Source organism: Durio zibethinus, chromosome 11 (assembly GCF_047325235.1).
Source record: "Durio zibethinus cultivar Kanyao isolate XHJ-2024 chromosome 11, ASM4732523v1, whole genome shotgun sequence".
Classification (NCBI taxonomy): Eukaryota; Viridiplantae; Streptophyta; class Magnoliopsida; order Malvales; family Malvaceae; genus Durio; species Durio zibethinus.
Genome location: NC_143172.1, coordinates 11,055,974 through 11,075,288, shown reverse-complemented (window position 1 = coordinate 11,075,288; position 19,315 = coordinate 11,055,974). Strand labels below are relative to the sequence as shown.

Genomic DNA, 19,315 nt, shown 5'->3' with positions numbered 1-19,315 from the left:
CAAAGAGGAAGAGTTCAAACCTATTGTTGGGAGTTCTTAAAACTGTCGCTTATGGTTCCCAGTATGGGCGAGCAAAAAGCTTTTTTTTACTTCCTCGATAGATTAAAGCTATAGGCAAGAATCAAGTTTAAGTAGTGTAGGGTTCAATACTTGAGTTAGGCAATTGTGGTTGCTGAATCATTAGTCGAGTATGAGCGCACCGAGTCTCTCAAGCTTAAAAATAGTGGCTTCAGTGGGGGAGAGAAGAATAACCACTTTTGATTTGAGGACAGGGCTGAGGAAAAACCCCAGCATCATAAGGCAAAGGTTAAAAAGCTTGACAAGGGCAAAAGTAAGAAAGCCATTACCTTAGCTGCTTCTTGTGTTCAGGATCACATAGGCCTAGGGATTGCCCATAATAGAAGAAGCTTATAGCCATTGTGAAAACTTATGATGAGTCCAATAATAAGAATAATGGTAACAATTAGCACCTTAAAAACTTCAATGGTGTGTTGAGGCTTGGTGCTATTCGATAAAGCTGAAAAGAGTGAACCTCTCAAGCTCTTAATGAATGTGATAATGGTGTGGCTACAAAAAGCCACCAGTCAAACCAACAGGACTAGTGGGGTAACAGGACTAGTGGGGTGTGGCCACAAAGAGCCACTAGTAGAACCAAAAAGATCAACCAAACCCTCTAATTATAGTGCACAACAAGCAACTTTTAAGAGGAAGTTGGTTTGATAGCAAATGCATCGACATCAAGGCGAGAGAAAAGGATGATCATGATCAAGTGCCAAGGATAATAGATCCAGCGTGTGCATGCAGTGAAGGATCAACACTCCCCTAGCAACGATGGTGTTATTAGAATAAGTGGGAAAGTATGTCACAGAGTACGCATGAGTCCTAGACAAAAAAGGTCATGTGATAGGACTTGCTCGACATGGTATAGGTGAAACACTAGGAAAGATCAAAACCAAGGTCCTAAAGGCACATACTTTACCTAAGTGTATGGGCCAAGGACAAGACTGGTGAGCTGCATGGTGCCAAGCATAAAAACTGCTTATTAGAAGGCTCTAGAGCACCCTAAGATGTGGCATGGGTAATCAGGCATAGAAAGGCCTAGAATTGCCTGGAGATAGGCCGGGTGCATAGGCATGGAAGGGTCTGGAGAAGCCTGCATGCACGCTAAGTGCATGATCACCAAAGGCTCCTGAAGGGCTAGGCATGGGCACAGTGATAGGCACTGTAGCACCCAAATGAAGAAGCTTTTAGAAGACCCTAACGGTAGGTAGAGTGGCACCTAAATGGAGAAAACTCTAGAACTTGCTAGGCATAAGCACTCAAAGAAAGTGCTCAGACTATTCTAGACCTAGGGACTTGGCAAGGAAGCTGAAACTAGCATATCCCTAAAAAGGCCTTAGTTGACCATATTGGAGCTTGGGCACCCTAAAACTATCTAAAAGGCCCTTAATGGCCATACACTTGGATTTATTGTAACCATGGGTACCAAAGGGGCTTAAGTATAAAATAAGAGTGCCTTCCTTTCATTTATACATAAGCCATAACCAAGTGACAACATAGAGAAGCAAGAGTGTGAGCATTAAGGACTTAGGCCTTCAAAGCCTTTGCAAAGAACACATAAGGATTTTGTTCAAATAGTAAATGTACATACCCCATCAAGTAAATAAACTACTCTTGCCTTAACCATTTCTTTCCTACCTTTCTCCCAAACTCCTAGGAGGTTAGTGAAGTTCCAGCATAAGTGCACAGTACTGAGTCAATTTAAAGGCTAACTCAAGCATACAAATAGTAGTTTCCCACTTAAGGCCAAATGGTAGCTACGCTTAAGCTCCTAGCCCATGAGACATGCACGAGTTTGGCTAGGCCAAGGCATTTTTATAGTTGATGAGAAGGGACTACAAGACTACTAAATACCTAAGAAACTTGGCCAGACCAAGCCCATGATTGTAGCTTCCACTTGCACCACCCCAGGGAGTTCTTGCCTAATTTAGGGACTTGGTCTGGGGTAGCATCAACCATAGGCACTAGCTTGATTGTGGTAAAATTAAGCCTTTTTTTTGTATGCACACCAACTAGTCAAGGCCGTCAATGCTCACGAGTCACTAGAGTAACCAGTCACCAAACAACATGACCAGAAGGCATGTACGACCTGGATTTTACTCTAGGGTTGTTGCCATGGGTGTGCACAATGACAGGCCCATCACACACACTTACTTCCCTCATGGGCGCAAGAGGGGGCCTAGACAACCGTTACCCAAAAAGTATATGAGATTTTATAGATATGCTAGCATTAGACATTAAACGGTTTGTAAGTACTGATGGTGGTCAAGGTATGTGCCCATACCAAGGCCCAGCATGTGCTAATAGTGTTTGAGGCAAATACCTATAGCAAGGGCCAGCATATGTCGATGGTGGTTAAAGCAGGTGGTTGTACCAAAGGCTAGCTTATGCTGATGTTGGTTGAGTCAAGTGCCCCCACCATAGGCCAGTTTATGTTGATGGTGATCAGGACATGTGCCTACACTATGCACCAACATATGCCAATAATGGTCAAGGCTTTGGCTAAAGTTTGGTTTTGGACCACGGTGCATATACTGGGTTTGGGCATGTTTCAGCACCACATTTTTTGCCTAGGGCACCGTCACTAGAGCATCACTAGAGGACTTGGCTGATAGCATTGGGGTTCTAGCGATTAAGGAAGGGAGCCGAGGGGTGTGCGCACATGATGTGTGATGGGTGCTAGTCTTTGGCCCTTATATTGGCCCCCTATCCCCAAGGAACCTTGACAACTCACACCCCTTTAAAGAGTCTAAAAGCTTTTATAGGTTTGCAGCCAGTAGCAATTCAAGTGTCTAAAATAGGGTTGCTTTTTTCAAATGGCTATAAAATCTTCTACATTTCAAATTTTTAGCAAAAGTTTTTTGTGGATGCCAAGAAAAATACAAGGGTCACGTGTACCAAATTTAGGGTCAAAATTGCTTCTAAAAAATTTTCAAAAAATCTCAAATAGCAAAAAATTTCAAAAATCATGAAAAATAGAAAATGAGTCATCTTGCTATGACACTTCACATGAAGGCTTAAAGGATCATTATATGAATTTACAAGCCATAAAAATGCATTGGCATGGTAGAAATATAAAGATGCATCTGAGCCCACCCACTACCTGATCATGGACTGTATAGTGTATGGCTCGGGCTCAAAATACCCATGCATGGTGTGCAACCTAGTATGTGCCATTGGTGTTCAAGGGAACTGCCTACACTAAGGGTCAGCATGTGCCGATGGTGGTTAAAGTATGTGATGATACCAAGGGCCAACATGTCCAGGAGCAGTTCCAATTCTAGTAGGATAGAGTCGAGGCATGTGCTATGTCACAATCCACAAGCTGGTCTAGGCCCATAGGTTCTCTTCGAGTTAAGCAGTAGTTCCAATTCTAGCAAGACAAAGTCAGACAACTAGGGGGACTAGGCCTTTAGGCATGCTAAAGGTTAAGGTTGAAAGGAAATAGCCTAAAATAATGGTATGGGTAGTGATCAAGACTCTAGAGGCTCAAGCCTATTGTTCAGGCTCAGTAGAATTAAGCTAGGCCTAGGTGTAGGTGCTAATGAGCGTTATATGAATTAACAAGCCCTAAAATATAGCATTAGCATGGTAGAAATATGAAGATGTGCCTAAACCCACCAACTGCCAAGTCATGGTGCATGGCTTAGGTCTAGGATACCCATGCTTGGTGCATGGCCTAACATGTGCTATGGTGGTCAAAACATATGTCAAGACCAAAGGCTAACATGTCCCAATGGCAGTCAAGGCATGTATATTGTCATGGCTTATAAGCTAGTCTGGCCTAGGGGTTCTCTTTGAGTCAAAGAGTAGTTCCAACTCTAGTGGGACAGGGTCTGATAGCTAAGGAGATTAGGCCTTAAGTGGTACTAGAGGCCCATGTCATAAGAAACTAGCCTAAAATAGTGATACGAGTAGTGATAAAAACTCCAAAGGCTTAGGCATGGTGTTCAGGTTTGGCAGAATTGAGCCAAGCTTAGGTGCAGGCACTAGTGAGCACTTATATAAATTTACAAGCCATATAAATGGAATTGGCATGGTAGAAATATGAATATGTGCTTAAACCCACCTACTACCTGATCATGGTGTGCATTATGCATGGCTCAAGCATCGAATACCTACGCATGGTGCACAGTCTAGTATGTGCCAATGGTGTTTGAGGGAACTACCCATGCAAAGGGCTAGCATGCGTCGATGGTGGTTGAAGCATGTTTTGAGACCATAGGCCAACATGTCCCAATGGTGGTTGAGGCATTTGCATATGTCACAATTAAAAGGCTAGTCTAGGCCCAAGGGTTCTCTATGAGTCAATGAGTAGTTCTAATTTTAGTGGGACAAAGTTCGACTACCAAAGAGACTAGGCCTTGAGGCCTATTGGAGGCCCAGGTCATAGGGAGCTAGCCTAGAATAGTGCTATAGGTGGTGATCAATACTCTGAAGGCTCAAGCATGGTGTTCAAGTTTAGTAGAATTGAGCCAGGCCTAGGTATAGGCACTGGTGAGTGGTTATATGAATTTACAAGCCATAAAAATGGCATTGGCATAGCAAAAATATGAAATGTGCTTGAACCCACCTACTGCCCAATGTGGTATGCACAGTGCACGGCTTGGGCCCAGGATACCCATGAGTGATGCGTGGCCCAGTATATGTCAGTGGTGTTTGAGAGAACTACTCATACAATGGGCCAAAATGTGTCGATGGTGTTCAAAGGATGTGCCAAGACCAAGGGCCAACATGTCTCGATGGTGGTTGAGGCACGTGCTAGTGTCACAATTTGCAAGCTAGTCCAAGTCGAGTGGTTCATTCTAAGTTGAGAAATAGTTTTAGTTCTAGCAAGACAAGGTCTGGTAGCCATGGGAACTAGGCCTTAAGGCCTACTAGAGGCCCAAGTCATTGGGACCTAGCCTAAAACAGTGGTATAGGTAGTGATCAAGACTCCAAAGACTTAAGAATGTTGCTTAGGTTTGGAAGAATTGGGCTAATCCCAAGTGTGAGAGTTGGTGAGTGATGTGCGAGCACACAATTAGACCTAGATGTAGGCACTAATGATTGAGGTGTAGGCACACAATCAGACCTAAGTGTAGGCACATCTGAACATAATCCTACGAGGATCAGATTTATAGGTTGCTAGGAGGCCCAATATTGCATCACAATCTTTGACAAGTTGTAATTATGACAAGCACTTAAGTTTCATAAGCTAACTTAGGTAAATGAAGTCAATTCCCTATCCGAGGCCACATGAAGTTTGGCTTAAGATCGAAGCCCATGACATATTCACTGAGCATCATTTGGTGCCAATGGCAATCAAAGGGCAACAAGTGCTTTAGGTGGGAGGGTCATGGTACACATGCATACCAAGTGCCAGTGTTACACCCTGCATCAGCACCATTGAAGCAAAGGCCTGAGCACCAATGCACAAAGGCCAGACCCTGGCTCAAGTTGCAGGCTACAAGAACAAGCCCCTGCAAGAGTTAACTGATGCTACGCCTGAGGAACATTTGGGAAAAGCTTCTAGAAAGCCCTAAAAAGGTGGTACGGGCATTGTAGGTGTGAAAGCTCTAGATAAGCCTAGACACAAGCTAGGTGTATGGGCATAAAACCTTCTAGAAGAGCCAGATATGAATATGGGTAAGGGTACTACAGCACCAAGTTAAGGAACCTTCTGAATGGCCCAAGCCATGGGCACTCTATGAGAAATCCTAGAACTTTTTGGACTTGATGTGCCACAAAGTGTTTGGAACTAGCTTTTTTCTAGAAATTCCCTTACCAACCTTGTATGTGTCTAAGGGCCTTGAAACCCTCTAAAATTTATATAAAAGCCACACACTTGAACCTTTAGTGACCACATAGGCTGTGGGGGCTCAAGTATAAATAAAGGTGCTGCCTCCCTCATAAGACCAACTCATGAACCTATGAACTTATGAACCAATAAGCTACTCAAGCATATTTGTACATATCCCTATTGTTCTAACAATAGAAAGGATCTTGTATTCTTTTACCAGTGCCTTTTTAGTGTGATATAGTGTTTGATTGTTTCTAGGGTCCAATTAGTCCCTGGTGAATGGCACACTCACTTAACTTGATTAAAGGCTGACTTACACATTTGTGAGAGGTAGTTTCCCACCTAAGGCCACACAATTGCAAGGTTTAATATTGAAGCCCATGACAATTGGTATTAGAGCACAGTTTAGTGTGCAACCCCAATTCAAGATGATATCTTCTTTAAAAATGAGCCATCAGCACGCTGAGGGGCAAAATGGTCGCAAGACACGCACTGCCAGAAAAGGCAAGAAAGGCCCTAATAAGGACATGATCTTGACTTTTGATGCCTATTTGGCCAAGGTGGAGTTGGCCATGGCTAAAATATGGGACAAGTACAAAGACCAAATGGAGGAATTGGATTTGGTTGGAAAGAAGATCATGAAAGAGTTAAGGCAAACTCTTTCCAAAGAGATCAAAAGCCTTACCCATAAGAACTTTGCCCTAGAGGCCCAGGTGAAAGCCATGAAGAAAGAGATGGAGTAGTGTAAAAGGAGGCTCTCTGCATGCGAGGCAACCGTAAGGGGAGGCATACTCACAATTGCTCCTAGAACTAGGTGAAAGATCCTAAGTTAAAGGATTTCAAGGGGACACAGTTTGCAAAGGATGTAGATAACTTTTTATAAGGCATGGAGTAGTATTTTCATGTAATGGGTATTAAGGAGGATGCTATTAAGGTAAGCATTGCCTCTATATATCTTATAGACATCACACTTCCTTGGTGGCTTCACAGGTTTGAGTAGGCCAGGTGTAAGGGTGCTACCATTGAAACATGAAATGAGTTCCAAAGGGAGTTTAGGTAATAATTTTACCCATAATACACTGAAGAGGAGGCACTCTCCAAGTTACAGTGGCTTACCCAACATAGAGAGGTGCAAGACTATGTTCGAGAGTTCTCAAAACTCATGCTCCAATTTCCCAACCTTAGGAAGGATGAGGCCTTTAAACATTTATGGATGGGCTCAAGCCATGGGCTAAGCAATAGCTAAGGAGGATGGGTACCTAAGACCTCACCCAAATAATGACCATCATTGAATCCTTAGTGGAATTCAAGAAACGGGACAAGTATGTGTCTTTCAAGCTCAAAGGCAAATACAAAGGTGGGGGAGACAAGGACAAAAGTAACAGTGGCAGGACACCAATGCTCATATGAAAGTCCTCTAGGGAGGGAGATAAGAATAAGGACAAATTGCCAGTGACTAGGGATGGACCTATGACCTATTTTCTTTGTGATGGTCAACTCTGAGCCAAGGACTATCCCAATTGAGCCAAGCTTATGGCCTTTGTCAAGGGGTATGAGGAACAACTCGAAAAGGAGAAACTGAAGCTTAGTTTGATCATGCTATGTTTTGTCTTAGCAAAGAAGGGGAGTAAGAGAAAGGGGCTCATGTTTGTTAAAATCTCAATTGTAGGCAAGTGCTTGAATGCCTTATAGGATATAGGTGTGTCTGATTTCTTTATGTCCAAAGGGTAATGGCTAAAAGACTAGTGCTCAAGGTTGAGAAAGGGGCTAGGTGGATCAAGATTGCCAACTCCAAAGAGGTTCTGATTGTAGCCATGGCACAAGGAGTCAACTTACAACTTGAAGCATGAAAAACCAAGGAATCCATCAAGGTAATCCCTCTCGATGACTATGACTTTGTTATTGGTTTAGATTTCTATGATAGGATCAATGCACTCATTGTTCCTTTTGCCAATTGCATTTGCATCATGCACCATCAGTGCCAATGCATTGTCCTTGTGAAATAAGAGCAAGGGATCAGAACCAAGGTGCTGTCAGCCATTCAGCTCGCTAAGGGCATGCAGAAAGAAGAGCCTAAAGGAGGACGAGCTTAAAAATCTAAAGGATAACACCCTTTGGAGGTGATAGAGGTGTTAGAGTCCTTCAAGGATGTCATGCTAGCAGAAGTGCCTAAGAGACTACCACCTCAGAGGGAAGTAGACCACAAGATCAAGCTGGTGCCTCATGCCAAGCCACTAGCCCGAACCCCTTATAGGATGTCACCCCTAAAGCTTGAGGAGCTAAAGAGGTAGCTCAAGGTGCTTCTAGATATAGGGTTCATTAGGCCCTCTAAAGTTTTATATAGTGCACTAACTATTTTAGCAAAATGATGATGGGTCCTTATGGATGTACATCGACTATCGGGCATTAAACAAGCTTACAGTGAAGAATAAGTATCCCATTCCCCTTATTGCTAACTTGTTTGACCAGTTAGGAAGAGCATGATGTTTTATCAAGCTAGAGCTAAGACCACAATATGGCCTTTCAATCTGTCGAGCGTGCCCACAACATTCTGCACACTATTAACAAGGTACTACAACCTTTTGTTGATCGATTTGTTGTTGTATACCTTGACAATATTGTTATCTATAGCTAAATGCTCGAGGAACATGTGGATCACTTGCGAAAAGTGTTCCAAGTACTAAGGGAGAGTGAACTATACGTAAAAAAGGAGAAATGTTCATTCACCTAGCACGAGGTCTCATTCTTAGGCCATATTATGGGACCAAACCCAATTGCTTACAAATTTGTCAAGTTTACATAAGGTAGCAAAATGACCGAATAAGTGGGCTGATCAAAAGTAATAGGATGTGTAGTAGCAAGTAAGGGACTTGGTACTAGTCAAGCTACACTTGGTGCTACAGTGTCCAAGGATGCATAAGCATTTTACTTGCAAGATAAAGGTTTTTTTAGAGTTTTTAAACAAGAAGGCAAAGCTGCATACAAGCTTAAGCTACCCTCAAGGCTCAAGATACATTTGGTCTTCCATGTAAGAATGGTTAAACCTTACATCGAAGACTCAGATTATCCTTCTCGAAGCCAATTAAAGATAGTACCAATGGGCATTAAGGCCTCTTACTATCAAGAGGTCGAGTGCATCTTAGCTAACTACATAGTGCGATAGAGGCAACAAATACGTAGGTGTAAGTACTTCGTATAATGGAAAGGCCAGCCAAATAGTGAGATAAGCTGGGAGCCAACTGAGGCATTGTCATAGTTCCAAGATCAAAGTGACAGGTTCCACAAAGAAGATACGATGAGGGCATTGACAGAATAGGTGGGGGAGAATATCACACCTTATGTGAGCACCAGTAAGGCTAAGGCCCGAGCACCAGTGCATGAAGGCCAGATGCTCACTCAAGCACCAGTTCATGAGAATGAGTCCTTATAAGGGTTACCTAATGCTAAACCTAAAGACCATTTAAGAGAAGCTTCTAAAAAGCCATAGAAAGGTGGTGTAAGTACTATAGGTATAAAAGCTCTAAAGAAGCTTGGACACAGGCTAGGCATGTAGGTGTAAAACCTCTTAGAAGAGCTAGATACGAAAATGGCAAGGGTACTGTAACACCTAGGTAAGAAAGGTTCTAAAAGGCTCGAGGCATGGGCACTCTATGAAAGAGCCTAGAACATTCTAGACATGATGCAATATAGAGTATCTAAAACCAACTCCTTTCTAAAAATTTCCTAACCAACCTTGTATGTGTCTAAAGGCTTTGGAACCCTTTAGAATGTATATAAGAGCCACACACATGGCTTCATAATGACCATATAGGCTATGGGGGCTCAAGTATAAATAAGGGTGCCTTTTCCCTTATAAGACCAACTTATGAACCTATGAACTTGTGAACCAACAAGCTACTCAAGCACATTTGACTATAGCCATATTGTTTTAGCAATAGAAAGGATCTTGTATTCCTTCACTAATGTCTTTTTAGTGTGCTAGAGTGTTCAATTGTTTCTAGGGTCTGACTAGTCTTTGGTGAGTGGCACACTCATTCAACCCAGTTAAAGGCTAACTTAGGCATACACGAGAAGTAGTTTACTACCTAAGGCCACATGGTTGCAAGGCTTAAGACCAAAGCCCATGAAACTAGCATTTACCAAAGAGGTGTCCAAAACAACAACCTGCACCAAGTGCTAGCATCTACCAAAAAGGTATTCGAGGTAACAACCTGCACCAAGATCCTGCTTATGTCGATAGTGGTCGAGGTAAGTGCTTGTCTCACGGGGTCTGACCTTAGACTCAGAAACCATGTGGCCTTAGGCTTGAAATCTCCTCCTTTATGCCTAAGTCAGCCTAAAACACAAGTGCACGGGCACTAAAACAATGGGAAGGGCTGATTATGCAAGTTAAAGAGAAACAGGATAACAAGGCAGAATGCTGGAATATGCTGTATATTCATTGAAACAGAAGTGTTTGATGGTGTACAAATAAGGGTGGAGCAGCCCTCTATTTATAGTTGAGGCTCTAGCTTACACTTAATGGTAATATCCCTAGAATGAAGGCTAAAATCAAGGGATTATATAGATTACAATCAATCAAGATTCTAACTCCTGATTTTTAGGGTCAACCAAATCTGCCAGGAGGCTCCTGCTGATCCTGCATGCTTCCAGAAGCTTCCCTTGCGTGTCCAGCACTTTGGGCCCTTCTGGATGTGGTGCAGGTAGCTTGCATGGTAGGCCTTGGGCTCACTGACTGGCCTGCAAGCTGGGTGGGCATTCTGACCTCATCTCCTAGGCCTTGCCCGTAAATACCCACTAGCACACCTGATCTACGGGCCTCAACCTCTGGCTCACGTACTGGTGCGCCTGATGTGCCTAGGGCACCCACCCAGGGTGTGACATTCTCCCTCACCTGATTGTGCAACACCCTCGTTGCATCTTCTACATGGTACTGCCTGATCTGGTCCTTGAACTGCCATAAGTCATCTGTTGGCTCCCAGCTTACCTCACTATCTGGAAGTCCCTTCTAGCACACCAAGTACTCTTGTCTTAGTTGATAGTTCTTCCATCTCACCTCTCGGTTAGCTATGATACTGTGGACTTCCTTCTCATATGAGGCCCTGGCTCCCAATGGGGCACGCTTTAACTCTGCTCATCCTGGATCTCCCTTATCCTCATGGAATGGCTTGAGCATGCTCACATGGAACATCGGGTGTACCCTCAGCTTGGGTGGCATATCCAGCTTGTAGGCAACCTTACCTACCCTCTTGACTACTCGAAAAGGTCTCTCATACCTCTGAACTAGGCCTTTGTGCAGCCCCTATGGTGCACAATGGGATGCAGCTTCACCAACACCAAATCTCCAGCCCGGAACTACACATCCTACCTATTCTGGTCTGCCCACTTCTTTGACCTCTTGGCCACCTTGTGTAGACAAGCTCTGGCCAAGTCAGTTTCCTCCTGCCATGCCTTGGCAAACTTGTATGTTGCTGAATTCAACCCTGTATAACCTATAGCAATCGAATTGGGTATTAGTGGTTGTTGCCCTGTCATAACCTCAAATGGGCTCTGGTTCATTGCCTCGCTCCTTTGCAAGTTATAGGAAAATTGTGCAACATCTAGCAGCTTTGGCCAGTCCCGTTGTGTGGCACAACATAGTGCCTGAGGTAGACCTCCAATAGTCTATTCACATATTCTGTCTGCCCATCGGTCTGCGGATGCATGCTGGTGGAAAACTTCAAGTCTGACCCTAACAGCTTGAACAACTCAGTCCAGAACCTGCCTGTGAAACACTCGTCTCGATCACTAACAATGGTCCTCAGCACTCTCCAGTACTTAACCATGTTCTTCAGGAACAATCGAGCTATCTCATCGGCTAGGCACTCCTTGGTTGCTGGAATAAAGATTCCATACTTGGAAAACCTGTCCACCACTACCATGATGCTTCCAAACCCTTCTGCTTTGGGTAGACCAACTATAAAGCCCAGAGAAACACTCTCCCATGGTCGCTCTGGCACTGGCAATGGCTCTAAGAGACCCCTTGGTTTCTTGAGCTCTACCTTATCCTGTTGGCACACAAGACAAGTCTTCACATAGGCCTCCACATCGTCCCTCATGTGCGGCCAGTAGTACCGGTCCTCGATCAACGCCAAGGTACGACTCACTCTTGGGTGTCCAGCCCACCTTGAATCATGACACTCTTACAAAACTTCCTTGTAGAGCTTCTCGTGTTACGGTACAAATAGTCTATTGCCCCTGGTGTACAACAAACCATCCCGTATCCAAAACTGCCTAGTCTTACCTTGTTGGGTGTATTCCATAAGAGCCTTGGCTGTAGGATCATGCGCAAGTCCCTCCTTGATGTGCGACACTAGTGACCTCTTTGGTTGGCTAATGGTAGCAAGGTTAGCCTTCCTACTCAGGGCGTCTGCCATTAGGTTCACCCGCCCTAGCTTGTACTCCATCTTAAAGTCAAATTCTGTAAGAAAATCTTACCATCTCGCTTGCTTGAGGGATAGCTTCTTCTACGTTTAGAAGTAGCTGGTCGTCACATTGTCCGTCCTAACCACGAACCTCGACCCCAATAGGTAATGGCACCAGGTGTATAAGCAGTGCACCACTGCTTTTATCTCCTTCTCTCGGATCGTGTACTTGCGTTCAGTCTCGTTCAACTTCCTGCTCTCGAACGCGATTGGACGTCCCTCCTGCATCAACACGCCCCCTATGGCAAAGTCTGATGCATCTGTATGCACCTCATACGACTTGACATGGTCTGGTAAGGCCAAGAGTGGCTCCTCGATCACAGCCCACTTTAACCTGGCAAAGGCTTCCTGGCACCTTGCGCTCCACTCCCATGCCCTCCCTTTCTTGAGCAAGTCAGTCAATGGCATGGCTATTGCTAAGTGGCCTTTGATGAAGCACTTGTAGTAGTGAACCAGCCCAAGGAATGATCTCAACTTAGTGACCTTGGCTGGTGGTTGCCACTCTAGGATGGCATGCACCTTGCCTTCATCCATGCGTATCCTGCCACCTCCCACTATGTGGCCTAGGAACAGTATCTCCTGCTGGGTGAATGAGCACTTCTCCCTATTGACAAATAGCTTGTGTGCCCGTAACACCTCGAACACCTGTCTCAAGTGGTCTACATGCTCTCTTAAAGTCTGGCTGTAGATCATAATGTCATCCAAATAAACCATAACAAATCGATCAAGGAATGATTGAAGTACCTTGTTCATAAGGGTGCAGAATGTTGCTGGGGCGTTCATGTGTCCAAAAGGCATCACCAAGAACTCATACGAACCATATCAAGTGACACATGCTATCTTTGGCTCATCTCCCTCCGTGATCCTGACTTGATAGTAGCCTGACCTCAAATTCAGCTTGGTGAACCACCTTGCGCTCTCAAGTTGATCAAACAAGTTCGCAATGAGTGGGATGGGGTACTTGTTCTTAATGGTCAGCTTGTTCAAAGCTCAATAGTCTATGCACAGTCACAACGACCCATCATGCTTGCGCCGGAATAGAACCGGTGCACCATAGGGTGCCTTCGATGGCCTGATGAAGCCAACATCAACTAACTCTTTGAGCTGCTTCCTCAACTCCTCCAACTCTGGTGGAGACATTCGGTAAGGGGCTCTAGTTGGTGGCTTGGCCTCGGACACCAACTCGATCTTGTGGTCCACCTCCCTCTTAGGTGGTAGCTGGCTAGGCAACTTTACGGGCATCATATCACTAAAGGTCTTCAGCACCTTTAGCACCTCTAAGGGTGACTCGATCTCCTTCTCCCTTGGCTCATCATATTTCAGGGCTGCCAAGAAGGTGTTTTTTTCCCTGCTTATCGCCTTGGCAAATTGGATTGCTGACACCACCCTCGACCCAACTCCAGACCCTCTCCTCAATAGGTGAACACGTCCAAACCTTTGTTGAGAGCAGCTTGCAGCTCACTTTGCATCTCTTCCCCCATGGAGTCTAGCGATGCAATGTGAGTCTCTACCCCCTCAAGCTTCTCCCCTATGTCGCCCATGGTCACCTCCACCTTGGCCAGCCTACCGTCCATGGTAGACCAGATATCTCTAGAACTGGCTTTCCTCCCTCTTTCATGCCCATGCTCCTAGGCCTCTGGTTATTGGTTAGCAGCGTCACTTTGGGATGCCATCTCCTCAATCACAATCTAACTTGCACAACATAAACACGCAGAACCGAACTTGCTCTGATACCAACTATCACGGGCTCTGACTTTAGACTCAAAAATCGTGCGGCCTTAGGCTTGGAATCTCTTCTTTTATGCCTAAGTAAACCTAAAACACAAGTGTGCGGGCACTAGAACAATGGGAAGGACTGATTATGCAAGTTAAAAAGGAACAGGATAACAAGGCAGAATGCTGGAATATGCTGTATATTCACTAAAACAGAAGTGTTTGATGGTGTACAAATGAGGGTGGAGCAGCCCTCTATTTATAGTTGAGGCTCCAGCTTACACTTAATGGCAATATCCCTATAATAAAGGCTAAAATTAAGGGATTATACAGATTACAATCAATCAGGATTCTAACTCCTGATTTCTAGGGTCAACCAAATCTGCTAGGAGGCTCCTGCTGATCCTGCATGCTTCCAGAAGCTTCCCTTGCGTGTCCAACACCTTGGGCCCTTCTGGATGTAGTGCGGGCAGCTTGCATGCCAGGCCTTGGCCTCACGGGCTGGCCTGCAAGCTGGGCGAACGTTCTAACCTCATCTCCTAGGCCTTGCGTGCAAATACCCGCCAGTGCGCCTGGTCTGCGGGCCTCAACCTCTGGCTCGCATGTTGGTGCGCCTGATGTGCTTGGCACGCCCGCCCAGGGCGTGACACTTGCACCAAGTGCTAGCATTTGGTGACGGTGTTTGAGTCAACATCTCACACCAAGGGGCCAACATCTGCTAATGGTGTTTGAGGCAATAATGGTCTATCATTTGTCGATGGTGTCAAATGTGATTACCTACACCAACCAAGGGCCGGATGTTATCGATGACATTTGAGGCAAATGCACACACTAAGGGCTAGCCTATCCTTGTGACAAATACCCAAGGCATTCGGTTGTCATTTAGTTAGATGCTTGAGGGAAGGATGTCATCACCCAATCGAACCAATTGCAATGGAGAACACCATTCATCCCCAACCCTAGAGGGTGTAGTGCAAAAAAAAAAAAAAGGTGAGAGGATATCAACAATGTAGGGGGAGGGATGAATCAAAGTGATAAAGGGTTGAATCTTAGTGGATCATGGTAGGATGGCCACTTCACCATTTACAATACCCCATTGCATATTTAAATCATCTGCAAAGGATTTTACCCACCGCTTGGTGGGAATTGAGCTCCAAGGAGGCCCACATGGTTGTCTACCATAGGGCTACACCTATGACACATGCCCTTAAGGGCCATGGGTCCCTATTGCAGGTCGACAATCGAAAGACGATCGTATGCATCACTTTTAGCCCATATTCTAACCGAGAGTCATGCATCACACTACTAGCTTTTCAACCAAGTGTAAGGATGCATTGTACGAATTAACAGCTAAACTCCCTACCTAACAATGTCTTCCATCTAGATCGATTGACCAAGGTTGGCCATAGGTCCAAAAAAATGGGTCATGCTCTACCTCTGATTCACGAAATAAGTAAAAAAATGTCAAAAGTATTGGTATTTTAATTTCACCTTAGGGCTTTCACTTATCCTACACCTCTTAAGTCATTTAAGAGTCAAGCTTAATAGGATCTTTTTTCCCTACTGATTTTGCCAAGCTCATTTTGCTAGCTGTGGTTTCACTAGATAATAGATAGGGATAGTGGAAATCTCATTAATGCATTCATGTGTATCACTAATTAGATTACAAGGCATTTGGCTACCTTAAAAGAGTTATAGTTACTCCTACCATTTACCTGTGCTTGGTTGAATTTCTTTACTTTGACATTCAGAGCACTGGGTAGAAATCAAGTTGTGTGAGCATCCATAAAGAGCTTCACAATGCTTTGTTTTAATTAAGTAGTCAAATTCCCCTTATGCATACCAATTCTGAGTTGACTATTCGTTGCCTGAGGAAGGCCCATGACGGGGCTGTTCCCAGTCCATCCTTCAGCTAGCATGGGGTGACCCATTCTCGTCATTGGAGTAGCTCGAGTAGGCACTAGCAGCCAATAGGTTCAAGATTGGGACCCCCATGCCTAGCTCTCAGAACCAATCCTTTTCCCAAGGTTATGGATCCATTTTGTCAACTTCCCTTGCCTACATTATTCTATCAGCCAAATGCTATTCAACTTGGAGACCTAATGCAATTATGAATGTGATCGCGCATAGACAGCACTCGATCTTTTAAATTTTCAAGGGTCACTTGAGGCATACTGAACACACGTGATGTGTAATTCTATTCTGACCTCTAGACCTTACCTCTGGTTGAGTCATTTCCAATGTGGGCAGGCCATTAAACAGGAAAGATAACTCTTGTCGAGGCCTCCACCAATGTCTCTAGAATCCCTAACATTGCCATCAACCACCGTGTCTTTGTTTAGGAATTTTAACCTAATTCCCTTTTAAAGCTTATGCTAAACATGCTATTGGACTAGCTTCCCCTATCTCTTAGGATTGACTAACCCATGTGCAAGTGTTGTTCACATGGAACTTTTCCCTTCTTTAGCCTTCAAAGTTATCATTTGAATATTTGCTACTACCACCAAAATTTACACTGACAGCCACTTTACCCAAGCTCATGCCTCAAGTTTTATGGCAATTGATGCTTCTTCCTGCTCATTGAAGCCTGGCCCTTGCCCAAACAACTTCGTATAGGTCGTGCACTTAAGTACCATCCATTTTTAGGGCTAGTTGATTTGGCAGGTAAGTTGTTACACACTCCTTAGTGGATTTTAACATCCTTAGCCACCATCTTATTGTCTTAATCGACCATCACCTTTTGTTAGTTCTAGGTTAGCACACAGTTGGGCACTATCACTTGATTTTTAGTTCATCTTACATCACCAATTCTACTTACCAAAAATGGCCCACTTGGAGCTTTTGATTCCATGGTGTGCCTTAACGAAGTAACCATGCTGTCTTACCTATTTAAAGTTTGGGAATAGATTGAAGGCATTATGTCTCTGATACCTCTAATCATTAACTTTACTTGATAGAACTCTAGCTATCATGAGGGAAACTTTGAAGGGAACTAGCTACTAGATGATTTAATTAGTCTTTCACCCTTAATCTAAGTCAGATGAATGATTTGAACGTCAGTATTGCTATAAGCCTTCACTAGAGTTTCCTCTGTCTTTACCCCACTCAGGCATAGTTCATCATCTTTCAGGTCTCGACAAGCATGCTCACTCTGAACCCTTCTTAGAAGATCAAGGTTTGTCGGTGGTGCACCCAATAGGGATCTTGCTAATTAGCTTCCCTGCACCTTATGGGTTATCTAGACTGCTGACTTGTACATAAATTGAGAGCATACCAGTGCTGAGGCATGTTGAGATCATGTGTGCTACATTCCATGATCATAGTGACATTGTCTCTATAGGCATATCGAATGTTCAGGCTTGGGCTACCACCAGAACCTGTATCAGTCCACACCCCAAGCCGATCGATAGACTGGCTCTCACAGTTCCACATCCAATTGAAGCACATTGCCAACCTTTATCTGCTTTCCTCTTGATAATTTCAAGTATTCTTTGGCTCTATTTTCAAAGTTTTTTTCATCTTTCCCTTGCGGTACTTGTTCCCTATTAGTCTATCGCCCATATTTAACCTTGGATGGAATTTACCACCCAATTGTAACTGTATTCAAAAATAACTTGACTCAAAGATAGTGCCTCATGGCGTAATAGGCTCCAGGCATAATATGGCTCTCACCCTCTTTGGTGCCCTTTTCTAGGAGACTTGGCCTAGCCGTCACTAAGGACGCTTCTCCAAACTACAATTTGAATGTTGAGGGTGCTCAATTCTCAGGTTGGGTTCTTCTCAGTTTTCTCACCATTATTAGGGGAATCTTAGTGTGTTTCTTTCCTTCTATTGTTTAATATGCTTCAACTCAATGAGTGATCCCACCTAACTTGGGGTCATGATGGGGCCCAAATGGACAATAAGTATCCATTATCAGAGATGAGGCATGCCAAGAGCTTTACCATTGATGGCCATGGTGTTATCATTGCAGAAGACTACCTTTTGGGCCAACCATGATTGACGAGATCATGAGAGACAAGCTTTCGCCCCCACACTCAAAGCCTAATGGGTGAAGGGTTAGAAGGGGTGATCATGCATTACATCTAGGTTAGCATGCCCTTGACCTAATGGCTTGCGGTGTAACTTGCATCCAAAAACTCGATCGTTCATGAGATTTTACAATTCACATCAAGTATCACATTTTGCTACATTCTTCATCAATACAAGAGTTGAGATATCCATTACTAATAGCCATTTTGGTTTTTCATGAAACAGGGAGTAACAATGCCACCCACACATATACTATGAATGAGATGGTAATGATACACACGCTCTTTTTCATTCTTTTCTTTGGCACGATTCACATTGGGGGTTTGTTGTTTGACCACAACTAACAATACCGATCAAACATTAGTACACCAATATAGCCATGGAGGTTTGGGTGGAACACTTGGGACAATGGGCACATTAAGGTTTGACTCACAACCCTTGAAAATAGAACGTGGATGAGGGGTGGAAAGACATCTGGTTTCCATCAAATTAGGCATGTAGCACAAGATTAGCCCTAGGGTATGATGACCACATGGAGGGAGAATAAAGAGGATGACAGGTTGACAGTTGGATGTATTGAGCATGGAACCTACCAACATGCACAACCATAGCACCACTCATATGCCTATTACGTACAAATGATAGCATCTATGCACACCAATCCATAACCTATCCAATTAATTACTCAATGAGCTAGTAGAGGAAATGACATATGAGACCACACAATAGCTGGTTGGCATGAGAAAAATAAAAGCAAGGGCCACAAGGCTACCCCTACCATCCAACAGCTAACAATGGCATGACACCACCAAGTTGGGTCTGGCTAAGATTACACACACAAACTCACAGGGGGACATTGCCTGCTTTAAGGACTTGTTCTTAGGGTCTTGGGCAGCATTAGCTATATGCACGGGTTTGGCTAGGCCATGGCAGTTTTGTGGTCGACAAGAAAGGATCTTGAGACTACCGAATACCTGAAAGACTTAGCCAGACTAAGCCTTCAACCATAGCTTCTACTTGCACCATGCCATTACCTAATTCAGGGACTTGGTCTAGGGTCTAGGGATAATCAACCGTAGGCATGAGCTTAAGCTTAGTAAAGTCAAGCCTCTTCTCCGTATGCACACCAATCGATTAAGGCCATAGGTGCCTACAGGTCACTAGAGCAACCAGTTATTGGACAACATGACCAGAAGGCATATATGGCATGGATTTTACTCTTGGGATGTTACCATGGATGTAGGCAAGGATAAGCCCATCACGC

The 19,315-nt window shown here is 44.2% G+C and overlaps 2 pseudogenes; both read right to left on the bottom strand.

Annotated features, from left to right (window-relative positions):
• Window positions 1-15,040: 15,040 nt before the first annotated feature.
• Window positions 15,041-17,900, bottom strand: LOC149516092 (25S ribosomal RNA; annotated as a pseudogene).
• A 198-nt stretch (window positions 17,901-18,098) lies between these two features.
• Window positions 18,099-18,254, bottom strand: LOC149516091 (5.8S ribosomal RNA; annotated as a pseudogene).
• Between the last annotated feature and the right edge of the window lie 1,061 nt (window positions 18,255-19,315).